This window comes from Ranitomeya imitator, chromosome 5, assembly GCF_032444005.1.
Source record: "Ranitomeya imitator isolate aRanImi1 chromosome 5, aRanImi1.pri, whole genome shotgun sequence".
Lineage (NCBI taxonomy): Eukaryota > Metazoa > Chordata > Amphibia > Anura > Dendrobatidae > Ranitomeya > Ranitomeya imitator.
In genome coordinates this window covers 452,588,744-452,612,687 of record NC_091286.1, presented here as the reverse complement: position 1 = coordinate 452,612,687, position 23,944 = coordinate 452,588,744, and the positions used below count along the sequence as shown (strand labels likewise).

Here is a 23,944-nt window from a genome sequence, read left to right as displayed (position 1 = left end):
AACATGAAAAATGGAGTATATAAAAAATCCAACAGAGGATAATATACAAAATCATTTTTATTCAGATATCACATAAAAATGTATAATTGACAAACAGTAAACAACAGACATTGAGGAGACATAAAGGTAAACTGGGGGGGGTGGGGAGTGGGAGACAAAGTATAACAAAGGGGGGCAGGAAAAAATAAATAACTATTGTGTACACCAACAGCTGCAGAGGACTGGTAAAAAAGTAGTAAAGGGAATAAATATCCTAGATACCAGAAACATGTGCTGCCATAAATAAATCCTGCTTGCCCATCATAAATAGCGGATCTCAGAGCGGAGTTTCACGTTCCTGCTTTTTCAAATTGCAATTTTCAAACGTTGAATTCTTTATGCCCTTTAATCAGAGAGATATGTCACACAAAATAGTTAATACATAACATTTCCCACATGTCTACTTTAAAGCAGCACAATTTTTGAAACAATTTTTTTGTTAGAAAGTTATGAGTTAAAAATAGATCAGTGAGTTCTCCTTTTTCCAACAAAATTTACAAAACTATTATCTGTGACAGAAAATACCCAAAAGTGACAGCATTCTAAAAACTGCACCCCTCAAGGTGCTCAAAACCACATTAAAAAAAAGTTTATTAACCCTTCAGGTGCTTCACAAGAATTTTTGGAATGTAAGAAAAAAATGAACATAACTTTTTTCACAAAAATTTGACTTTAGACCCAAATATTTTTATTTCTACAAGGGTAAATCTGTGCAATTTCTCCTGCGCATGCCAATACCCTATACATGGGTGAAACCACCATTTGTGCGCACTGCAGAGCTCAGAAGTGAATGGCTATGTGCACACGTAGAAAGATCCTCTGCGGATCCAGTGGATTTGATAAATCTGCATTGGAAAACCGCTGCGGTTTTTACTGCGGATTTATTGCGGATTCTACTGCGGATTCCGCTGCGGTTTTACATCTGCAGTTTTCTATTGGAGCAGGTGTAAAATGGCTGCGGATTCCGCACAAAGAATTAACATGCTGCAGAAAATAATCCACTGCGTTTCCGCTGCGCCTTGCGCAGGCGTGTACTGCGGAGGACAGAGAATGAACTTCAATCCAATATTGCGGCCAGCATCCAGCCAGCGGGTAAGGAAAGGGTGAATCAAACACCTGAAAACTCCGCCCATATGACCGAAAACCGTTCCCGCCAAATTCAGGTGACAGGTTCCCTTTAATAGCCCTCTGTGTCTGTACTTATACGTATTCTGGTTGATAACCGGTGTGAGCAGCATTACATGAACACTTACACTATGGCTGGTCCGAACAATGAAAGCAATTGTTACCATCCACCTTTCGTGTCTCCCCTATTTCCTCATAGATTGTAAGCTTGTGAGCAGGGCCCTCACTCCTCTTAGTATCGGTTGATCTATGTGTTTATTGTTATGCTTAATGTCTATTGTCTGAACAAGTCTCCTCTAAAATGTAAAGTGCTGCGGAATATGTTGGTGCTAAAGAAATAAAGTTATTATTGTTATTATTATTATTGAGGGCCTGGAGAGGAAGACTCCAGGAGAGTGTTTGTGTACATATCGTTTGTGTAAGGACATTGTTAACCCTGAGTGGGCTAACCCCCACTAGTGCAAGGACTGCAGGAAGTGCTACCGTTTTGTTTTGTTTGGCCCAAAAGGACGTATTTATTTTTGTGCTTATGACCTTGGTTTATGCTGTACTAATAAACCAAGTCCATCCTTCAAGGCGCAGTGTTCTATTGACTACCTCCATGTGCAGCCGAGTGAACCGATCTACCACAGGTGGTGTTAGAAGTACAGGCAGCGTTTCCGGTGAACACATGTGATGGCCACAAGCCAGCGGAAATAGTCAGGCAAGATGGAGGACCTACTCAAACATCTACTACAAGCATAGCAGTAACAGTAGCTACAAAATCAGCAGCAATTGAAGCAGCAACAGATGGCACAACAGGAGACAAGTAAGCTGCTTATACAGTAGATGCAGCAGCACCAGCAACACCAGCAGCAGATTGACTTGCTTACATTGGCGGTTCGTGGAAAGCTGGCAGCCCCTCCCTCAAGTCCAGGTGATGACACGGAAGTTCAGAAGAAAGTAAGAGGAGCCAAGCAAAAAATTACCCTGGGTGATGATGTGAAGGCATTTTTGACTGTGTTCGAGCAGGTAGCGGAGCGTGAGAAGCTACCACCAGAGCAGTAGTCGGAGGTGCTGGCACCCTATTTGACTGGTGAGCCCCAGAAGGCTTATTATGATTTCACATTACAGGATGTGCAGGAGTATGCAAAGTTAAAGTCTGAAATTTTGGCAAACGCAGGAGTGACTATGTCAGAGCACAATGGGCTCACCACTGGGGATATTATGGGGACAAACCACCTCAGTCCCAAATGTTTGACATATTGCATCTGGTGCAAGAATATCTGTAGCCAGAATCCTTCACTCCAGCCCAGATGGTCGAGCGCGTTGTCATGGACAGGTTTGTGCACTCCCTTCCTAAGCTGGTGCAGATCTGGGTTGCACAGGGAGATCCCTGAAATGCAGATGAACTGGTGGGCCTAGTGGAATGGTTCCAGGTGATCGACAGGTCCATAAGAAAGCCAGGGGGTAGTGCATCCTCATACTGGGGTACCCAGCGAGAAACTGAGCCCCAAAAGAGGGGTAGTAAAGTCACCATTGGGTGGAGTCCTAGATCCCAAGGGGTCACTGAGAGGTTGTCAAAGGTCACTGGTAAAGACTTGCTTTTAAGGAGATGTTGTGTGTGTGGGGGGAGGAGAGGGCAATGATGGGGCTGATGGGGAGAAGGCAATGATGGGGTGATGGAGAGGGCAATGATGGGGATGGTGGGGGAGAAGGAAATGATGGAGGTGGGAGGAGAATGCAATAATGGGGGTGGTGGGGAAAGAGGAAATGATAGAGGTGGTGGAATGGGCAGTGATATGGGGTGGTGGGGGAGAAAGCAATGATAGTGGTGGTGAAGAGGGCTATGATGGGGTGGGATAGAGGACAATAATGGGATGCGGGGGGAGGGGGACAATGAGGGGTGTTAGGGATTGGGATGGGAGGAAGGGGGACTTATAACGGACTTAGGAACAGGGGGAGGTGGAGGAAGACATTGTTATCGCTTATTATGTCTAACACAGTCCCTTAGTATAGAGTGTACGTACTTACCGTATATACTCGAGTATAAGCCGACCCGAGTATAAGCCGACCCCCCTAATTTTGCCACAAAAAACTGGGAAAACTTATTGACTCGAGTATAAGCCTAGGGTGGAAATGCAGCATTTACCGGTGAATTTCAAAAATAAAAATAGATCATTATTTCCCCATAGCTGTGCCATATAGTGCTCTGCACCGTTCATATTGCCCCATAGATGCTGCACAGATGCCCCATATAGTGCTGTGTGCCGTTCATATTGCCCCATAGATGCTGCACAGATGCCCCATATAGTGCTGTGTGCCGTTCATACTGCCCTATAGATGCTGCACAGATGCCCCATATAGTGCTGTGTGCCGTTCATACTGCCCCATAGATGCTGCACAGATGCCCCATATAGTGCTGTGTGCCGTTCATACTGCCCCATAGATGCTGCACAGATGGTGCCGTTCATACTGCCCCATAGATGCTGCACAGATGCCCCATATAGTGCTGTGTGCCGTTCATACTGCCCCATAGATGCTGCACAGATGCCCCATATAGTGCTGTGTGCCGTTCATACTGCCCCATAGATGCTGCACAGATGCCCCATATAGTGCTGTGTGCCGTTCATACTGCCCCATAGATGCTGCACAGATGCCCCATATAGTGCTGTGTGCCGTTCATACTGCCCCATAGATGCTGCACAGATGCCCCATATAGTGCTGTGTGCCGTTCATACTGCCCCATAGATGCTGCACATATATCTGTGCCATGGCCGCTGCTGCTGCTGCAATAAAAAAAACCAAAAAAACACATACTCACCTCTCTTGATTGCAGCTCCCAGCGTCCGGTCCCGGCGCCTCCATCTTCCCGGCGTCTCTGTTCTGACTGATCAGGCAGAGGGCGCCGCGCACACTATATGCGTCATCGCGCCCTCTGCCTGAACAGTCAGAGCGCAGACGCCGGGAAGATGGAGGCGCCGGGAAGATGGAGCGACGCCCGGCGGCTGGAACGTGGACAGGTAAATATAACATACTCACCTAGTCCCAGCGATCCTCGCGCTGTCCCTGCCTTCCTCCCCGTCTTCTGTGCTGCAGCCTCTTCCTGTCAGTGGTCACCGGCACCGCTGATTAGAGAAATGAATAGGCGGCTCCACCCCTATGGGAGGTGGAGCCGCCTATTCATTTCTGTAATGAGCGGTCCCACGTGACCGCTGAAGAGGGGAAGAAGCTGCAGCACAGAAGACGGGGAGGAAGGCAGGGACAGCGCCAGGATCGCTGGGACTAGGTAAGTATACCTCAGCGCCCTCACCCCCTCACCTGCCGACCCCACCGCTACCGTGACTCGAGTATAAGCCGAGAGGGGCACTTTCAGCCCAAAAATTTGGGCTGAAAATCTCGGCTTATACTCGAGTATATACGGTATGTATAACACAGTACCATAGTGTATAGCGTACTCACTTATTATATATAGCACAGTCCCTTAGTATATAGTGTACTCACTAATTCTATATAACACCATCCTTAGTTACAGAGATTCCTCTTTTATTATGTATAAGATCATTACAGACCATTCTCTCTAGCTATATATGGTGCCGTCCCTTATTATATAGCTTCTTCTGCTGTTATGTGCAGTGCTGTCGCTTACATAGTGTATTCTTGTTGATTTTTATATTCACAGCACCCTCTTTTATTACATAATCCCCTCTCTTTTTTTATATAAAATGACTGCTGATGGAGGTGCTGTTGACCAGATGACCAGTCCATCAGCTCCTCCATTAGAAAAGAAGCTTTCCCATGCTCCATCAGCCATCATTGCATTATACAGGTAACAACTGGGCTCTATATAATCCAATATGTAAGGGACGGTACTGTACATAACAAGAGAGGGCACTGTATAATAAAGGACTGCAATGTACATAATAAATATATACACATGTATGTGTGTGTGGCTATATATATATATCTTTTTCGACATAAAAAAGAGAGGCCCAGACACATTTCTTGCACAGGGGCCCCAAGCTGTCAGTGACCACCCCTGCCCAGGGATCAATTGTACTCGCATCTTACAGAAGCGAGTACAATTGAGGCTCTGACTGCCGGGTCAGAGCGACGCGAGCAGCGTGATCAGATCATGTGATCACGCTGCTGACGTTACTCACTCGTGCTGCAGAGGTAAACACTAGTGGTAAGTGCTCCAGTGGAGCTGAAGACACCGAAGAGTAAGTGCACTGGGGGACAATTTGAGTGGGGATGGGGGGGATTTCTTATGTGTGGGGAGAATTTTAGTGGGGATAGAGGGATTTCTTATGTGTGGGGAGAATTTGAGTGGGGATAGGGGGATTTATTATGTGTGGGGAGAATTTGAATGGGGATGGGGGGATTTATTATGTGTGAGGAGAATTTGAGTGGGGATAGGGGGATTTATTATGTGTTGGGAGAATTTGAGTGGGGATGGGGAATTTATTATGCTTGGGGAGAATTGGAGTGAGGATGGGGGAATTTATTGTGTGCGGGGAGAATTGGAGTGGCGATGGAGGTGTTTAATAAGTTGTATGAGATTTGAAGTGGGGATGGGGGATTTAATGTGTGTGGGGAGATTTGGAGTGAGGATGGGGGGATTTAATGTGTCAGGGAGATTTGAGGACACAAAATGAAGAGCAAATGGGGAGATGGGGCATATATGAGGAAACAGTATAGGGGAATGGGGGGCATGTATGAGGAAAGAGTATGGGGAATGGGGGCATGTAGGCATGTATGAGGAAACAGTACAAGGGAATGGGGGGCATGTATGAGGTAACAGTATGGGGAAATGGGGGGCATGTACGAAGAAACAGTATGGGGGAATGAGGGCATGTATGAGGAAACAGTACTGGGGAATGGAGGCATGTATGAGGAAAAAGTATGGGGGACATATATGAGGAAACAGAATGGGAGGATGGGTGCAGACAGTATGAGGAGCGAATGGGGAATGTATGCGAACACAGTATGAGTAGCGATGTGAAAAATGAATGTGGACAGGGTATGAGGAATGAGGGTGATGGGATGTGTACAGTTCAGTATGGGGAGTTAGGTGACCAGGCAGTATAGAAAGTGAGGGGGTATGAAAAGACAGTAAGGTGAATAGGGGGATGTGAGAGGAGACAGTATGAGGAGGGAGGAGAATAGTGTGAGCAGTGGCGTATCTAAGGTGGGCAGCCGGGGCATGAGCCCTGAGTGCAGCCGGCAGGGGGGCACAGTCAGGCCGCCTAATTTGGTGGTCCGCAATGTCTCCCCCAGCGGCTGCATTCTGCCACCCCCCGGATTGAGAGTCGGCTGTTCTCTGTGCCAACTGTCAAGCTGACAGCCGGCACAGAGAAGCGCCGGCTCCCAACATGTGCGGACATACAGCATGTGCAGCCTGTGCGGCTGCATCGGGGTCCAGCGGAGATGGAGGGGGCCCCTGCAGGGTGGTTGCGACGTGCAGGGAGAAATCCCTGCAGCTCTGTGCCTACAAGAGAAAATAGCAGCAGAGCTGCAGCGATCTGTCTTCCTGCCCGCGCTTTCACTCACACAGGCAGCGCCGCTGGATGGGGGTGAGAGGTTTTTGTGTGTGCTGTGTGTGTATTGTGTGTGTCTGTTTAGAGCTGTGTGTGTATATATAGAGGTTAGAGGTGCTGTGTGTGTTGTGTGTGTATATATAGAGGTGAGAGGTGCTGTGTGTGTTGTGTGTGTGTATATATAGAGGTGAGAGGTGCTGTGTATGTGTTGTGCGTGTGTGTATATAGGTGAGAGGTTCTGTGTGTGTGCGTGTGCGTGCATGCGTAGCGCTGCGGGTGAATGTGCAGAGAGGTAAATGGTTTTGTGTGTGTACGGGGAGGAGAGGCGAGGGCAATGATGGGGCTGACGGGGAGAGGGCAATAATTGGGATGGAGGGGGAGGAGGAAAGGATGGATGTGGTGGAATGGGCAATGATGGAGGTGGCAATGATGGAAGTGAAATGGACAATGATGGGATGATGGAGGTGGCAATGATGGAAGTGAAATGGGCAATGATGGGGGTGGAGGGAGGAAATGATGGAGGTGGTGGAATAGGCAATGATGGAGGTGACGGGGAGAGGGCAATAATTGGGATGGAGGGGGAGGAGGAAAGGATAGATGTGGTGGAATGGGCAATGATGGAGGTGGCAATGATGGAAGTGGAATGGGCAATGATGGGGGTGGGGGTAGGCAATGATGGTGGTGGGGGAAGAATGCAATAATGGTGGGGGAGGAGGAAATCATGGAGGTGGTGGAAAGGGCAATAATGAGGGGGAGAAGAAATGATGGAAGTGGTAGAATGGACAAGGATGGTGGTGGTGGAAAGCAAACTGATGATATTGGGGGGGAAATGATGGAGGTGGTGGAATGGGCAAGTATGGTGATGGCGGCAGAAAGGAAAATGATGATGGTGGTGGAAAGGGCAATGATGGGGATGGTGGGGGAAAAGAAAATGAAGGATGTGGTGGAAAAGGCAAAGGAGGAAATGATGGAGGTGGTGGAATGGGCAATGATGGGAGTGCTGGGGAAGGAGGAAATGATGAAGGTTGTGGAATGGGAAATTATGGGGTGGTGGGGGAGAAAGCAATGATAGTGGTGGTGGAGAAGGCAAAGATGGAGGTGGTGAAGAGAGCAATGATGGGGGGGTAGAGGAAAATAATGGGCATATATGAGGAAACAGTACAGGAGAATCGGGGGCATGTATGAGGAAACAGTACTGGGGAATAGGGGGCATGTATGAGGAAACAATACTGGGGAATGGGGGGCATATCTAAGGAAACAGTATGGGTGCAGACAGTATGAGGAGCGAACGGGGAATGTAGGTGGACACAGTATGAGTAGCGATGTGAAAAATGTATGTGGACAGAGTACGGGGAGTGAGGGTGATGGGATGTGTGCAGACACATTATGCGGAGTCAGGTGAGTAGGCAGTGTAGAAAGTGAGGGGGTACATATATGAGGAGACAGTATGGTGAACAGGGGGATGTGAGAGGCGACAGAATGAGGAGGGAGGGGAATAGTGTGAGAAGACAGTATGGGGGGAGAAAAGTGATTGAGCACAGAATAGCACGGAGGGACAGTGTAAGGGCACAGCCAGGAGGGGACAGTATACCAAGGAGGGGGAGTGTGATGAGAGTAATAATAATAATAATAATTTTTATTTATATAGCGCCAACATATTCCGCAGCGCTTTACAAATTATAGAGGGGACTTGTACAGTCAATAGACATTACAGCATAACATAAATACAGTTCAAAACAGATACCAGGAGGAATAAGGGCCCTGCTCGCAAGAGAACAGTATAAATACTGAGCCCTATAGGGGGACACAGTATGAGAGGAGAGTGTGAAGAGGGGGCCGGTGTTATGATCTGGTGGTTTAGGAGCAACATGGGACGAGCTCTGAAGGAAGTAGTATCTGTACTGACCGCAGTCCCTAATCTCAACACAACACTAGAAGTAGCCGTGGGATGCTCCTAACACTCCCTAGGCACCTCGTCACAGCCTGAGAACTAACTACCCCTAAAGATAGAAACAGGAAAACTATCTTGCCTCAGAGAAAATCCCCAAAGGATAGATAGCCCCCCACAAATAATGACTGTGAGTGGAGAGGGAAAAGACATACACAGAATGAAACCAGGATGAGCACAGGAGGCCAGTCTAGCTTGATAGATAGGACAGGATGGAATACTGTGCGGTCAGTATAAAACACTACAAAAAATCCACACAGAGTTTACAAAAATCTCCACACCTGACTAAAGGTGTGGAGGGTAAATCTGCTTCCCAGAGCTTTCAGCATCACTGAATTAATTCATACTAATAAGCTGGACAAACATAGAAAGCACAAAACGGATAAGTCCACAACCTGTGGACAGAAAAGAGCAAGCAAGGACTTAGCTTTGCTGAACTGGTCAGGATAACAGGGAAATCCAAAGAGATATGAATCCATCCAGGAACCATAGACAAGTGGCACCAGCTGAAGGAAAGAGCCAGGCTAAATAGCCGAGCAGAATAGACAATCAGTGGAATCAGCTGAAGACAGCTAAATCCAAGGAGCAGCCATACCACTTAAAACCACAGGAGGGAGCCCAAGAGCAGAACTCACAAAAGTGCCACTTACAACCACCGGAGGGAGCCCAAGAGCGGAATTCACAACAGGCCGGTATGGAAAGGAGAGATCAGTGTGAAGAGCATGTACCATAAGAGGAAATGTGTGGGGGTCATATTTTGTGCAGACAATATAGTGAGGGGCAAGTTTTTATTCAGGAGCATTACAATGACACTTATATCTTTAACCCCTTAGGCCCCGAGGGTGGTTTGCACGTTAATGACCGGGCCAATTTTTACAATTCTGACCACTGTCCCTTTATGAGGGTATAACTCTGGAACGCTTCAACGGATCTTGGCGATTCTGACACTGTTTTCTCGTGACATATTGTACTTCATGATATTGGTAAAATTTATTCGATATAACTTGCATTTATTTGAGAAAAAAATGGAAATTTGGCAAAAATTTTGAAAATTCTGCAATTTTCCAACTTTGAATTTTTATACCCTTAAATCACAGAGATATGTCATGCAAAATACTTAATAACTAACATTTCCCACATTTTTGGAACCAAAATTTCTTTTTGTTAGGGAGTTCACGGTGTGAATTACTGGTATGATGGACTCCTCGCCAGAGACGGACTACACCTCAACAAACCTGGGAAACACACATTCGCCAGAAGACTCGCTACACTCATCAGGAGGGCGTTAAACTAGAAGAAGAGGGAACGGGAAGAAAAACATTAGACTCGAACAAAGACGACCCAGGAAAACATACTCAGAAGGGAGGTAAGAACATTTCTAAAACAATCCACAGTGAGGAGATTGGAACAAAACAAAATCCTCTAAACTGCATGCTCGCAAACGCCAGAAGCCTGACAAACAAGATGGAAGAACTAGAAGCAGAAATATCTACAGGTAACTTTGACATAGTGGGAATAACCGAGACATGGTTAGATGAAAGCTATGACTGGGCAGTTAACTTACAGGGTTACAGTCTGTTTAGAAAGGATCGTAAAAATCGGAGAGGAGGAGGGGTTTGTCTCTATGTAAAGTCTTGTCTAAAGTCCACTTTAAGGGAGGATATTAGCGAAGGGAATGAGGATGTCGAGTCCATATGGGTTGAAATTCATGGAGGGAAAAATGGTAACAAAATTCTCATTGGGGTCTGTTACAAACCCCCAAATATAACAGAAAGCATGGAAAGTCTACTTCTAAAGCAGATAGATGAAGCTGCAACCCATAATGAGGTCCTGGTTATGGGGGACTTTAACTACCCGGATATTAACTGGGAAACAGAAACCTGTGAAACCCATAAAGGCAACAGGTTTCTGCTAATAACCAAGAAAAATTATCTTTCACAATTGGTGCAGAATCCAACCAGAGGAGCAGCACTTTTAGACCTAATACTATCTAATAGACCTGACAGAATAACAAATCTGCAGGTGGTTGGGCATTTAGGAAATAGCGACCACAATATTGTGCAGTTTCACCTGTCTTTCACTAGGGGGACTTGTCAGGGAGTCACAAAAACATTGAACTTTAGGAAGGCAAAGTTTGAACAGCTTAGAGATGCCCTTAATCTGGTAGACTGGGACAATATCCTCAGAAATGAGAATACAGATAATAAATGGGAAATGTTTAAGAACATCCTAAATAGGCAGTGTAAGCGGTTTATACCTTGTGGGAATAAAAGGACTAGAAATAGGAAAAACCCAATGTGGCTAAACAAAGAAGTAAGACAGGCAATTAACAGTAAAAAGAAAGCATTTGCACTACTAAAGCAGGATGGCACCATTGAAGCTCTAAAAAACTATAGGGAGAAAAATACTTTATCTAAAAAACTAATTAAAGCTGCCAAAAAGGAAACAGAGAAGCACATTGCTAAGGAGAGTAAAACTAATCCCAAACTGTTCTTCAACTATATCAATAGTAAAAGAATAAAAACTGAAAATGTAGGCCCCTTAAAAAATAGTGAGGAAAGAATGGTTGTAGATGACGAGGAAAAAGCTAACATATTAAACACCTTCTTCTCCACGGTATTCACGGTGGAAAATGAAATGCTAGGTGAAATCCCAAGAAACAATGAAAACCCTATATTAAGGGTCACCAATCTAACCCAAGAAGAGGTGCGAAACCGGCTAAATAAGATTAAAATAGATAAATCTCCGGGTCCGGATGGCATACACCCACGAGTACTAAGAGAACTAAGTAATGTAATAGATAAACCATTATTTCTTATTTTTAGTGACTCTATAGCGACAGGGTCTGTTCCGCAGGACTGGCGCATAGCAAATGTGGTGCCAATATTCAAAAAGGGCTCTAAAAGTGAACCTGGAAATTATAGGCCAGTAAGTCTAACCTCTATTGTTGGTAAAATATTTGAAGGGTTTCTGAGGGATGTTATTCTGGATTATCTCAATGAGAATAACTGTTTAACTCCATATCAGCATGGGTTTATGAGAAATCGCTCCTGTCAAACCAATCTAATCAGTTTTTATGAAGAGGTAAGCTATAGGCTGGACCACGGTGAGTCATTGGACGTGGTATATCTCGATTTTTCCAAAGCGTTTGATACCGTGCCGCACAAGAGGTTGGTACACAAAATGAGAATGCTTGGTCTGGGGGAAAATGTGTGCAAATGGGTTAGTAACTGGCTTAGTGATAGAAAGCAGAGGGTGGTTATAAATGGTATAGTCTCTAACTGGGTCGCTGTGACCAGTGGGGTACCGCAGGGGTCAGTATTGGGACCTGTTCTCTTCAACATATTCATTAATGATCTGGTAGAAGGTTTACACAGTAAAATATCGATATTTGCAGATGATACAAAACTATGTAAAGCAGTTAATACAAGAGAAGATAGTATTCTGCTACAGATGGATCTGGATAAGTTGGAAACTTGGGCTGAAAGGTGGCAGATGAGGTTTAACAATGATAAATGTAAGGTTATACACATGGGAAGAAGGAATCAATATCACCATTACACACTGAATGGGAAACCACTGGGTAAATCTGACAGGGAGAAGGACTTGGGGATCCTAGTTAATGATAAACTTACCTGGAGCAGCCAGTGCCAGGCAGCAGCTGCCAAGGCAAACAGGATCATGGGGTGCATTAAAAGAGGTCTGGATACACATGATGAGAGCATTATACTGCCTCTGTACAAATCCCTAGTTAGACCGCACATGGAGTACTGTGTCCAGTTTTGGGCACCGGTGCTCAGGAAGGATATAATGGAACTAGAGAGAGTACAAAGGAGGGCAACAAAATTAATAAAGGGGATGGGAGAACTACAATACCCAGATAGATTAGCGAAATTAGGATTATTTAGTCTAGAAAAAAGACGACTGAGGGGCGATCTAATAACCATGTATAAGTATATAAGGGGACAATACAAATATCTCGCTAAGGATCTGTTTATACCAAGGAAGGTGACGGGCACAAGGGGGCATTCTTTGCGTCTGGAGGAGAGAAGGTTTTTCCACCAACATAGAAGAGGATTCTTTACTGTTAGGGCAGTGAGAATCTGGAATTGCTTGCCTGAGGAGGTGGTGATGGCGAACTCAGTCGAGGGGTTCAAGAGAGGCCTGGATGTCTTCCTGGAGCAGAACAATATTGTATCATACAATTATTAGGTTCTGTAGAAGGACGTAGATCTGGGTATTTATTATAATGGAATATAGGCTGAACTGGATGGACAAATGTCTTTTTTCGGCCTTACTAACTATGTTACTATGTTATGTATGTATAAGGGTTAAAAGTTGACCAGCAATTTCTCATTTTTACACCATTTTTTTTTAGGGACCACATCTCATTTGAAGTCATTTTGAGGGGTCTATATGATAGAAAATATCCAAGTGTGACACCATTCTAAAAACTGCACCCCTCAAGGTGCTCAAAACCACATTCAAGAAGTTTATTAACCCTTCAGGTGTTTTACAGGAATTTTTGGAACGTTTAAATAAAAATGAACATTTAACTTTTTTTCGCACAAAATTTATTTCAGCTCCAATTTGTTTTATTTTACCAAGGGTAACAGGAGAAAATGGACCCCAAAAGTTGTTGCACAATTTGTCCTGAGTACGCTGATACCCCATATGTGGGGGTAAGCCACTGTTTGGGCGCATGGCAGAGCTCCGAAGGAAAGGAGCGCCATTTGACTTTTCAATGCAAAATTGACTGGAATTGAGATGGGACGCCATGTTGCGTTTGGAGAGCCCCTGATATGCCTAAACATTGAAACCCCCCACAAGTGACACCATTTTGGAAAGTAGACCCCTTAAGGAACTTATCTAGATGTGTGGTGAGCACTTTGACCCACCAAGTGCTTCATAGAAGTTTATAATGCAGAGCCGTAAAAATAAAAAATCATATTTTTTCACAAAAATGATCTTTTTGCCCCCAATTTTTTATTTTCCCAAGGGTAAGAGAAGAAATTAGACCACAAAAGTTTTTGTGCAATTTGTTCTGAGTACGCTGATACCCCATATGTGGGTGTAAACCATTGTTTGTGCGCATGGCAGAGCTCAGAAGGGAAGGAGCGCCATTTGACTTTTCAATGCAAAATTGACTGGAATTGAGATGGGACGCCATGTTGCGTTTGGAGAGCCCCTGATGTGCCTAAACATTGAAACCACCCACAAGTGACACCATTTTGGAAAGTAGACCCCCTAAGGAACTTATCTAAATGTGTTTTGAGAGCTTTGAGCCCCCAAGTGTTTCACTACAGTTTATAACGCAGAGCCGTGAAAATAAAAATTCTTTTTTTTTCACAAAAATGATTTTTTAGTCCCCAGTTTTGTATTTTCACAAGGGTAACAGGATAAATTGGACCCCAAAAGTTGTTGTCCAATTTGTCCTAAGTACACGGATACCCCATATGTGGGGGGGAAGCACTGTTTGGGCGCATGGCAGAGCTCGGAAGGGAAGGAGCGCCATTTGGAATACAGACTTAGATGGATTGGTCTGCAGGCATCACGTTGCATTTGCAGAGCCCCTGATGTACCCAAACAGTACAAACCCCCCACAAGTGACCCCATATTGGAAACTAGACCTCCCAAGGAACTTATCTAGATGTGTTGTGAGAACTTTGAACCCCCAAGTGTTTCACTGCAGTTTACAACGCAGAGCCGCGAAAATAAAAAAAATCTTATTTTTCCCACAAAAATGATTTTTAGCCCCCCACATTTTTATTTTCCCAAGGATAACAAGAGAACTTGGACCCCAAAAGTTGTTGTCCAATTTGTCCTGAGTACGCTGATACCCCATATGTTAGGGTAAACCCCTGTTTGGGCGCACCGGAGAGCTCGGAAGGGAAGGAGCACTGTTTTACTTTTTCAACGCAGAATTGGCTGGAATTGAGATCGGACGCCATGTCGCGTTTGGAGAGCCCCTGATGTGCCTGAACAGTGGAAACTCCCCAATTCTACCTGAAACGCTAATCCAACAACACCCCTAACCCTAATCCCAATGGTAACCCTAACCACACCCCTAACCCTGACACACCCCTAACTCTAATCCCAACCCTAATCCCAACCGTAAATATAATCCAAACCCTAACCCTAACTTTAGCCCCAACCCTAACCCTAACTTTAGCCCCAACCCTAACCCTAACTTTAGCCCCAACCCTAACCCTAACTTTAGCCCCAACCCTAACCCTAACTTTAGCTCCAACCCTAACCCCAACCCCAGCCCCAACCCTAACCCTAGCCCTAACCCTAACCCCAACCCTAGCCCCAACCCTAACCCTAGCCCTAACCCCAGCCCCAACCCTAGCCCTAACCCTAGCCCTAACCCTAACCCTAGCCCTAACCCTAGCCCTAGCCCTAACCCTAGCCCTAACCCTAGCCCTAACCCTAACCCTAGCCCTAACCCTAGCCCTAACCCTAACCCTAGCCCTAACCCTAACCCTAGCCCTGATGGGAAAATGGAAATAAATACATTTTTTTAATTTTATTATTTTTCCCTAACTAAGGGGGTGATGAAGGGGGGTTTGATTTACTTTTATAGCATTTTTTATATCGGATTTTTATGATTCGCAGCTGTCACACACTAAAAGACGCTTTTTTATAGCAAAAAAGTTTTTGCGTCTCCACATTTTGAGACCTATAATTTTTCCATATTTTGGTCCACAGAGTCATCTGAGGTCTTGTTTTTTTGCGGGACGAGATGACGTTTTTATTGGTAACATTTTTGGACATGTGACAGTTTTTCATCACTTTTTATTCCGATTTTTGTGAGGCAGAATGACCAAAAACCAGCTATTCATGAATTTCTTTTGGGGGAGGCGTTTATACCGTTCCGCGTTTGGTAAAATTGATAAAGCAGTTTTATTCTTTGGGTCAGTGCGATTACAGTGATATCTCATTTATATCATTTTTTTATGTTTTGGCGCTTTTATACGATAAAAGCTATTTTATAGAAAAAATAATTATTTTGGCATCGCTTTATTCTCGGGACTATAACTTTTATTTTTTTGCTTATTATGCTTTGTGGTGGCTCGTTTTTTGCGGGACAAGATGACGTTTTCAGCGGTACCATGGTTATTTACATCCGTCTTTTTGATCGCGTGTTATTCCACTTTTTGTCCGGCGGTATGATAATAAAGCGCTGTTTTTTGGCTCGTTTTTGTTTTTTTCTTACGGTGTTCACTGAAGGGGTTAACTAGTGGGACAGTTTTATAGGTTGGGTCGTTACGGACGCGGCGATACTAAATATGTTTACTTTTATTGTTTGGGGTTTTTTTAGATAAAGAAATGTATTTATGGGGATAATATATATATATTTTTTTTATTTATTTAGTTATTTTTTTATTTTTTTTTACACATGTGGAAATTTTTTTTTTAACTTTTTTACTTTGTCCCAGGGGGGGGGGACATCACAGATCGCCGATCTTACAGTTTGCACAGCACTCTGTAACATCGACGATCTCACTCACATCACTGCAGGCTTACCAGCACCTGCAGTCGACCCGGAAGTACTCCCTGCAGGACCCGGATGCAGCCCCGCGGCCATTTTGGATCCAGGGCCTGCAGGGAGAAGACACTCGGTACAAGGTGAGCATATCACCTTGTACCAATCGTCTCAGGGAAGCATGCAGGGAGCTCCCTCCCTGCGCGATGCTTCCCTGTACCGCTGGCACACCGCGATGTTTGATCGCGGTGTGCCGGGGGTTAATGTGCCGGGAGCGGTCCATGACCGCTCTTGGCACATAGTGCCGGATGTCAGCTGCGATAGTCAGCTGACACCCGGCCGCGATCGGCCGTGCTCCCCCCATGAGCGCGGCCAATCGCTATACCGTACTATCCTGTCGGTGGGAATTAAGGCCCACCCCACCTCGACGGGATAGTACGTCATATGGGATTAAGGGGTTAAGGGTATCGTGTGGAGATTTTCTGCAAAAGAGAGGAGAAGATGGAAGTCTGCAGCGACGAGCTGTGGATGAGAAAACTCATCATGGGGTCTGGACAAGATGAAGAAAAGGAGAACGACTCCAGAGACAACGTCATCTATAAGGTACCTGGATGTAAATGTTATTTGTGATACTAACTAACTCATGTTTTTATTTATGTTAGGAGCATTAAAGGGGATGTCCAAGTTTGTAATGAGTCTGCAGACATTATTTGTGACTGCAGACTTCTGAGAGTGCGCACTGCATGCTGTCAGGAATCTGTCGTGCTGGTGATTTACATACATGCGGTCACGTGCTGACTAGACGTGTGGCCTCATTAAATGAAAATGAACTGAGCGAGGTCGGGCACGTCTAGTCGGAATGTGGTCAGAAGTATACAAATCACATGCTTGTGCTGACATGACTGTCCACCAGCAAGGGCGAATCCTAAAAGTGTGCAGTACATTGGCTGTGAGAATTCAGAAGCCTGCGATGTCAGGATTCAGCTCTGCAGGTTCCAGAAGTCATCACATGGACACTTCACTCATATGCGATTTTCATACTTATGGTCCTGTGGCAACGAGCTTCTCTTCTGCTTCTCTCAGTTTTTCACTGAATATTGAGAGCATTAGGGAGAGAGGCTCGTTGGTACATGACTAAGTGTGCAAATCGCATATGTCCTGGGGGGCGCCAAAATGAATTCTTGCCCCAGGTGCCAGAAACCCTAGATACGCCTCTGAGTGTGAGGCAGTGTGAGGCAGAGGCGTAGTTAGGAGTTTAGCTCGGGGGGGGGGGGGGCAAAACATCTGAGTGGGCCCCTAACCAGGCAACCCTGATTCCAACTATAGTAGCACACCCTAAATGTCGGCATAGGGGAACATCAGCCGATGACCATGGTATTACTGAAAATAAATTACTGTTGTTACCACCATAGGGTGCTAGATACCACTACTGCAGAAGATACAGGAGATTACACTACAGTTATAAACAGAGACTTACAGGTGACGTTCTTTCTGATGGAAACGTTCACTTTTCCCATCTTTTCCATATGGCCCAGACTGACACGACAACTTCTCCAGCCAGGACTCAGCTGCAGACGTTACAACAAAGACACATATGATTTCTCACTTTCCAGCACTGTTCCCATCTATTCCCTGCCTGCACAAACTCTTCATCCTACTGATAATGCCACCTTTGACAGTCACAAAACTCTGAGTGCCCCTATAACAATAATGCTTCTTAAGTGCCCACTTAACATTTAATATTGAGTCCCGAAAATGTACAGTTCCTCTATACACAGTATGAGGGACCCACAGCTCCACTATACACAGTATATTTCCCCTACAGCTCCCCTAAATACAGTATGAGTGGCCCACAGTTTCCACATATACAGTGTTATGGGCCCACATTTTCCCTATACACAGTACGATGTGTCCCCAGCTCCTCTATGCACAGTATGAAGGGCCTACAGCTGCCTTATACAGGGTAGGTCCACAGCTGCCCGATATACAGTTTGATGGGCCCACTGCTCCATCAAACACAATATAATGACCCCCACCGTAACACCGACACTATGTAATGACCTTCACACTGTCTAATGGCTCCCACAGTAGCCCCAATACTATATATTGGCCCTCACACTTTATATTAGCCTCTATAGTAGTCTCCACACTGTATGATGGTCCCTAAATTGTATAATGGGGCTCATATTACCTCTCACATTGTATAATGGCCCCACAGAAGTCCCCAATAGAGTTGAGCGACTTTTACTTTTTTAGGATCGAGTCAGGTTTTGCGAAACCCGACTTTCTCAAAAGTCGGGTCAGGTGAAATCGGCCGATTATTGCGAAAAGTCGGGGGTCGACTGAAACACGAAACCCAATGCAAGTCAATGGGGAATCAAAGTCGGCAGTGAGTGGAGGACAGGAAAACACCTACAGTGCCCATTTTAATGCCAAAAACATCAATTCGCATTACTGAAGCTTGTCAATCTTAATTTACTTTATAATAATAGTTAGGCATTGAAAAGAGGGGGTGTTACAGAACCCCCCAGCACCAAGAATGTTATGCAGTATATGTATGTGCCCCTGGACAAGATATTCTCTTTCTGACCTCCCCCACCTTTGTAATTCCCACAGTAAATAGCGGCAGGCTCTGCCCCCCTGCGGCTATTGTAATGTATGTCTGGCCAGCTGTTTTCCTATTCGCCTGTCCTGTGTATCTGTGTTACATATTCTGTGTGCTGAAAATAAAGTGTGTTCTTTTAGACTGGAAATACATGGGGTAGCAGTCAGCTTTTATATGCTCTCACGTAACAAAGGAATTCCAGCCAGCATCCTTCATTCAGAATCCAGAAAAAGCAGCGTGGACCTCCTGAAATACGGGGTGGTACTGAAAGAGGTACCCCAGCTTGTTAGACCCCATTACACTGGTGGCAGACAGCGGGATCTGATACCCCTTCTACAGGAGGAAAGAAATGAATGGAAGACAACTACCAGAAGTTAAAGAGGACTACATTAAAAGATCGGGTGGAAGCCCGATGGTTAATCGCCAGCAACAAAACAAAAGCCGATTTGATAGCAGCCATCATGGAACACGACAGTGCAGCACCCCCCAATGTGAACGTGGAGGAGACTGAATTCCAGAGGGAGGTAAAGAACAGACTGGCGTTCTATGGCCCAAACCCTGCAGTAGAGATCATACGAGAGGTGATGGCCGATGTGCGTACTGATCTGAAGGAAAAGATGGCCGAGCGGACCAGGATAGAGCTGGCCAAGATGGAGATGGCAGAACGGACCAAAGTGGAGCTGGCCAAGATGGAGATGGCAGAGCGGAGAGAGGAGAGTCAGCGAGCAAGGGGAGCTCTGGCTTCCGCCCAGGTACCTTCAACAGTAAGCCACAAAAAGATCCAGTATAATACCTTCCGACAGTTGGGGGAGGCAGAGGAAGACATTGATGGCTTTCTGCAGGACTTTGAGCGGCAGTGTGCCCTTCATCAAGTGAAGCCGGAGGAACAGGTTCAGATTCTGGCCAGCAAGCCAGTTCAAAATTGGTAACGGGAGTACACAGGTGGCATAGCTTTGTTCAGTGGAGGACAACTGTAATGAGTGGCGCAGACAGACTTAGTAGGCCCAAAATAAAAAAGTAGGCTAAATGCAATTCAAAATTGGTAACAGGAGTACACAGGCAGCATTGCTTTGTTCAGTGGAGGAGGACAACTGTAATGAGTGGCTGACAGACAGACACAGGTAGTAGGCCCAAATGATAAAGTAGGCTAAATGCAGTTCAAAAGTGGTAACAGGAGTACACAGGCAGCATAGCTTTGTTCAGTGGAGGACAACTGTAATGAGTGGGCAAGACAGACTTAGTAGGCCCAAAATAAAAAAGTAGGCTAAATGCAGTTCAAAATTGGTAACAGGAGTACACAGGCAGCATTGCTTTGTTCAGCAGAGGACGACTGTAAGGAGTGGCTGACACAGTTACTAGGCCAAAATAAGTAAGTAGGCTAAATGCAGTTCAAAATTGGTAAGAGGACTAAAAAGGCGGCATTGCTTTGTTCAGTGGAGGACAACTGTAATGAGAGGCTGACACAGTTAGTAGGCCCAAAAAAGTAAGTAGGCTAAATGCAGTTCAAAATTGGTAACAGGACTAAACGGGCGGCATTGCTTTATTCAGTGGAGGACAACGGTAATGAGTGGCTGACACAGTTAGTAGGCCAAAATAATAAATTGGGCTAAATGTCTGCCAAAAAATTGATAAATAAACAGGTGGCATAGCTAGGTACAGGGGTGGGCTCCTCTGCTGAGTAGCAGACAGTGGTAGTTGGCGCAAAGTATTAACTGGTCTAAATGGAGGCCAGGGCCCCTGTATATTTTTACTATCGTCTATCATTTCAACAAATTTGTATTGGCAGTGCCATTGAAGGATTTAACAGCACAGACTACACAGTGGTGGAGCAGGGAGAGGTAAGTATTGCAAGTGGTAGAGCACTGTTCGAGCTGGGGGGGAACACTCTCTCGTGGGCGGCGGTACTGGCATAGGGCCCCTCATATTACGACGGTGTGTCTGACGTTGGTTGTGCACCACCACTATCAGAGACACTTCATTGAACTATGAGGGACCCTGTGCCAGTGCCGTCGTCCAAGAGTGGGCACACCCACCTGTCCAGGCAAATGGCACTTGCACGGGTGCTTGCGCCAGGTGGTGACCACGGCCCTGTGGGGGTAGTCAGCCCATTTAGGGAGGTATAAAAATGGCCTATGGTGGACATTCAGCAGCTGCAAATGGAGGAATTGGAGCAGTCAGTAAGAGGAGGCCAAAAGTAAGACATTTTTCAGGCAAGCTACGTGTCAGCAGGGGAAGGTGGGGCAAAATAATTTGAAATCCATGATTGGTTCATTATAATGAAGGTTAGATCATCAACATTTTGGGTAGCCAGATGTGTCCTTTTTTCGGTCAGTATTGAACCAGCAGCACTGAAGACTCTTTCTGATAGCACACTAGCAGCTGGGCAAGCGAGCTCCTGTAATGCATATTCTGCCAATTCAGGCCAGGTGTCTATTTTAGATGCCCAGTAATCAAAGGGGAATGACCTGTAAGGGAGAACATCGATAAGGGAGGAAAAATAGTTCGTAACCATACTGGACAAATGCTCTCTCCTTTCACTTTGAATCGATGCAGCAGTACCTGTCGTGTCTGCGGTCATTGCGAAATCACTCCGCAACCTGGTCATAAAACCCCTCTGTCCAACCCAACTTCAGATTTGTGCACCTCTAACACCTCTGCCATGTTGCCCCCTACAACTCGTGTGAGAACCATCCTCGCCGCTGTGTGCTGGGAATGCCTGAACCGAACGGTCTACAAGAGTTGCTTGTTTGGTAGCCAATATTTGCTCAAAGTTCTCATGTGGCATGATATTTTGTAATTTTCCTTTATATCATGGATCCAGGAGGCAGGCCAACCAGTAATGGTCATCGGTCATCATTTTGATAATGCGGGGATCCCTTGTTAAGATACGCAAGGCATACTCAGCCATGTGGGCCAATGTTCCAGGTGTCAATTCACTGCTTGTGCTGGGTTGAGGAGCACTTTCTTGCAAATCAACATCACTTGTGGCCCGCAAAAACCCTGTACCTGACCTTGCAACGCCACCTGCTTGTATTGCCCCCTGAGAAGCAAACTCCTCCCATAAATATTCATCCCTATCATCCTCCTCCTCCTCCTCTTCATCCGGCACCTCGTCCAGAAGAGTTCCCTGAGCAGACAATGGCTGACTGTCATCAAGGCTTCCCTCCTCCTCGGCTGCAGATGGCAGCTCCTTAATGTGCATCAAACTTTGCATCAGCAGACGCATTAGTGGGATGCTCATGCTTATGATGGCGCCGTCTGCACTTACCAGCCATGTGCATTCCTCAAAACACTGAAGGACTTGACAGAGATCTTGTAGCTTCAACCACTGCACACCAAACAACTCCATGTCTGCCATCCAACTGCCTGCCGGTGTACGTGTATCCTCACACAAATAAATTACAGCACGCCTCTGTTCGCACAGCCTCTGAAGCATGTGCAGTGTGGAGTTCCACCTTGTTGCAACGTCGATTATTAGGCGGTGCTGGGGAAGATTCAGCGATCGCTCATGGTTCAGCATACGGCTGGAGTGTACGGGCGACCGGCGGATGTGCGAGCAAAGTCTTCGCACCTTCAGTAGCAGGGCTGGTAACCCTGGATAATTTTTCAGGAAGCACTGCACCACCAGGTTCAATGTGTGAGCCAGGCAAGGTATATGTTTCAGTTCTGAAAGGGTTATGGCAGTCATAAAATTCCTTCCGTTATCACTGACTACCTTGCCTGCCTCAAGATGTACACTGCTCAGCCATGACTGAGTTTCTTGCTGCAAGTACTCGGCCAGTACTTCCGCGGTGTGTCTGTTGTCACCCAAACACTTCATTTCTAACACAGCCTGCTGACGCTTACCACTAGCTGTTCGATAATGGGACACCTCGTGTGCAACACTGGCAGCTGCGAATGGAGTGGTCGTACGACTGCGCTCTGTGGACGAGCTTTCGCTTCTGGAGGAGGAGTGGCGAACGCCTACAGCCAACTGTTTCCTAGACCGTGGGCTAGGCAGACCTGTCCCCTATGGCTGTTCCCTGTGGACCCTGCATCCACCACATTAACTCAGTGCGCCGTGATGGACACGTAACGTCCCTGGCCATGCCTACTGGTCCATGCATCTGTTGTGAGGTGCACCTTTCCACTGACTGCCTCAGCGCATGGACAATGCGATCTTTCACATGCTGGTGGAGGGCTGGGATGGCTTTTCTCGCAAAGAAGTGTCGACTAGGTAGGTCATAGCGTGGTACTGCGTAGGCCATCAGTTCTTTGAAAGCTTCGCTTTCAAGCAACCGGTAGGGCATCATCTCTAACGAGATTAGTCTAGCAATGTGTGCGTTCAAACCCTGCATACGCGGATGAGAGGATGAGTACTTTCTTTTCCTAATGAGAGTCTCTTGTAGGGTGAGCTGGACTGGAGAGCTGCATATGGTGGAACTAGCGGGGGTGGTGGTGGACATGGTAGATTGAGAGAGGGTTGGTGATGGTATTCTTGATGTTGGCCTACATACAGTGTTTCCTACCAAGAACCTTGTGATTCCCTGACTGCTTTGGCCTTGCGACGATACCTCCACATTTGCTGCTGGTGGTGTCCTAACCGGTGGGCTTACAGTGAGGGAAGCAATGTAGCGTTGCTGACTAACTTCATTCTGAGCAGGTGCACCAACGGCACGGGACGTTTGGTTGTTAGTCCAGGCTTGCAAGTGCATGCTGGTTAAATGTCTAAGCATGCACGTTGTATTTAAATTTTGGAGATTCTTCCCTCTGCTAAAGGTCTTTGAGCATTTATTACAGATAACTTTGCACTGATCATTCGGATCTTGGTTAAAAAATTGCCACACTACACACTTCCTACTATGGAACACCTTTTCAGGCATTGCACGCTGTGCTACTTTCACCGGATGGCCACGCTGTCCTAAAAATGTTTTTGTTCTTGACAAACGTTTTTGGCCAGATACGGGCCTGCCAGATGAAAGCTGTTGCGATGTAGATGGCTCCTCCTCCGCTTCTGAGCTACTGGCAGCGGCACCCTCTTCCCCCAATGGCTGCCAATCTGGGTCAACAACTGGGTCATCTATCACCTCCTCTTCAATGTCATGTGCACCTTCCTCTGTGTCACCGTGTAAGGTGCTATAGCATTTTTGACGGGGCACCATAGTCTCATCAGGGTCAGATTCTGGCTCAGTACACTGCGAGGGCAATGTAGTGATCTGAGTCAATGGAACAGCATAAAA

At 46.0% G+C, this 23,944-nt stretch overlaps 1 long non-coding RNA gene across 1 annotated transcript in view; it reads right to left on the bottom strand.

The window, feature by feature from the left end:
* Positions 1 to 250: 250 nt before the first annotated feature.
* The window catches only part of LOC138638168 (uncharacterized), a 114,867-nt gene continuing 91,173 nt past the window's right edge, over positions 251 to 23,944 (bottom strand). Inside the window, exon 4 of the long non-coding RNA XR_011312459.1 lies at positions 251 to 382. This is a non-coding gene — a long non-coding RNA (uncharacterized lncRNA). The remainder of the gene's footprint in view (positions 383 to 23,944) is intronic.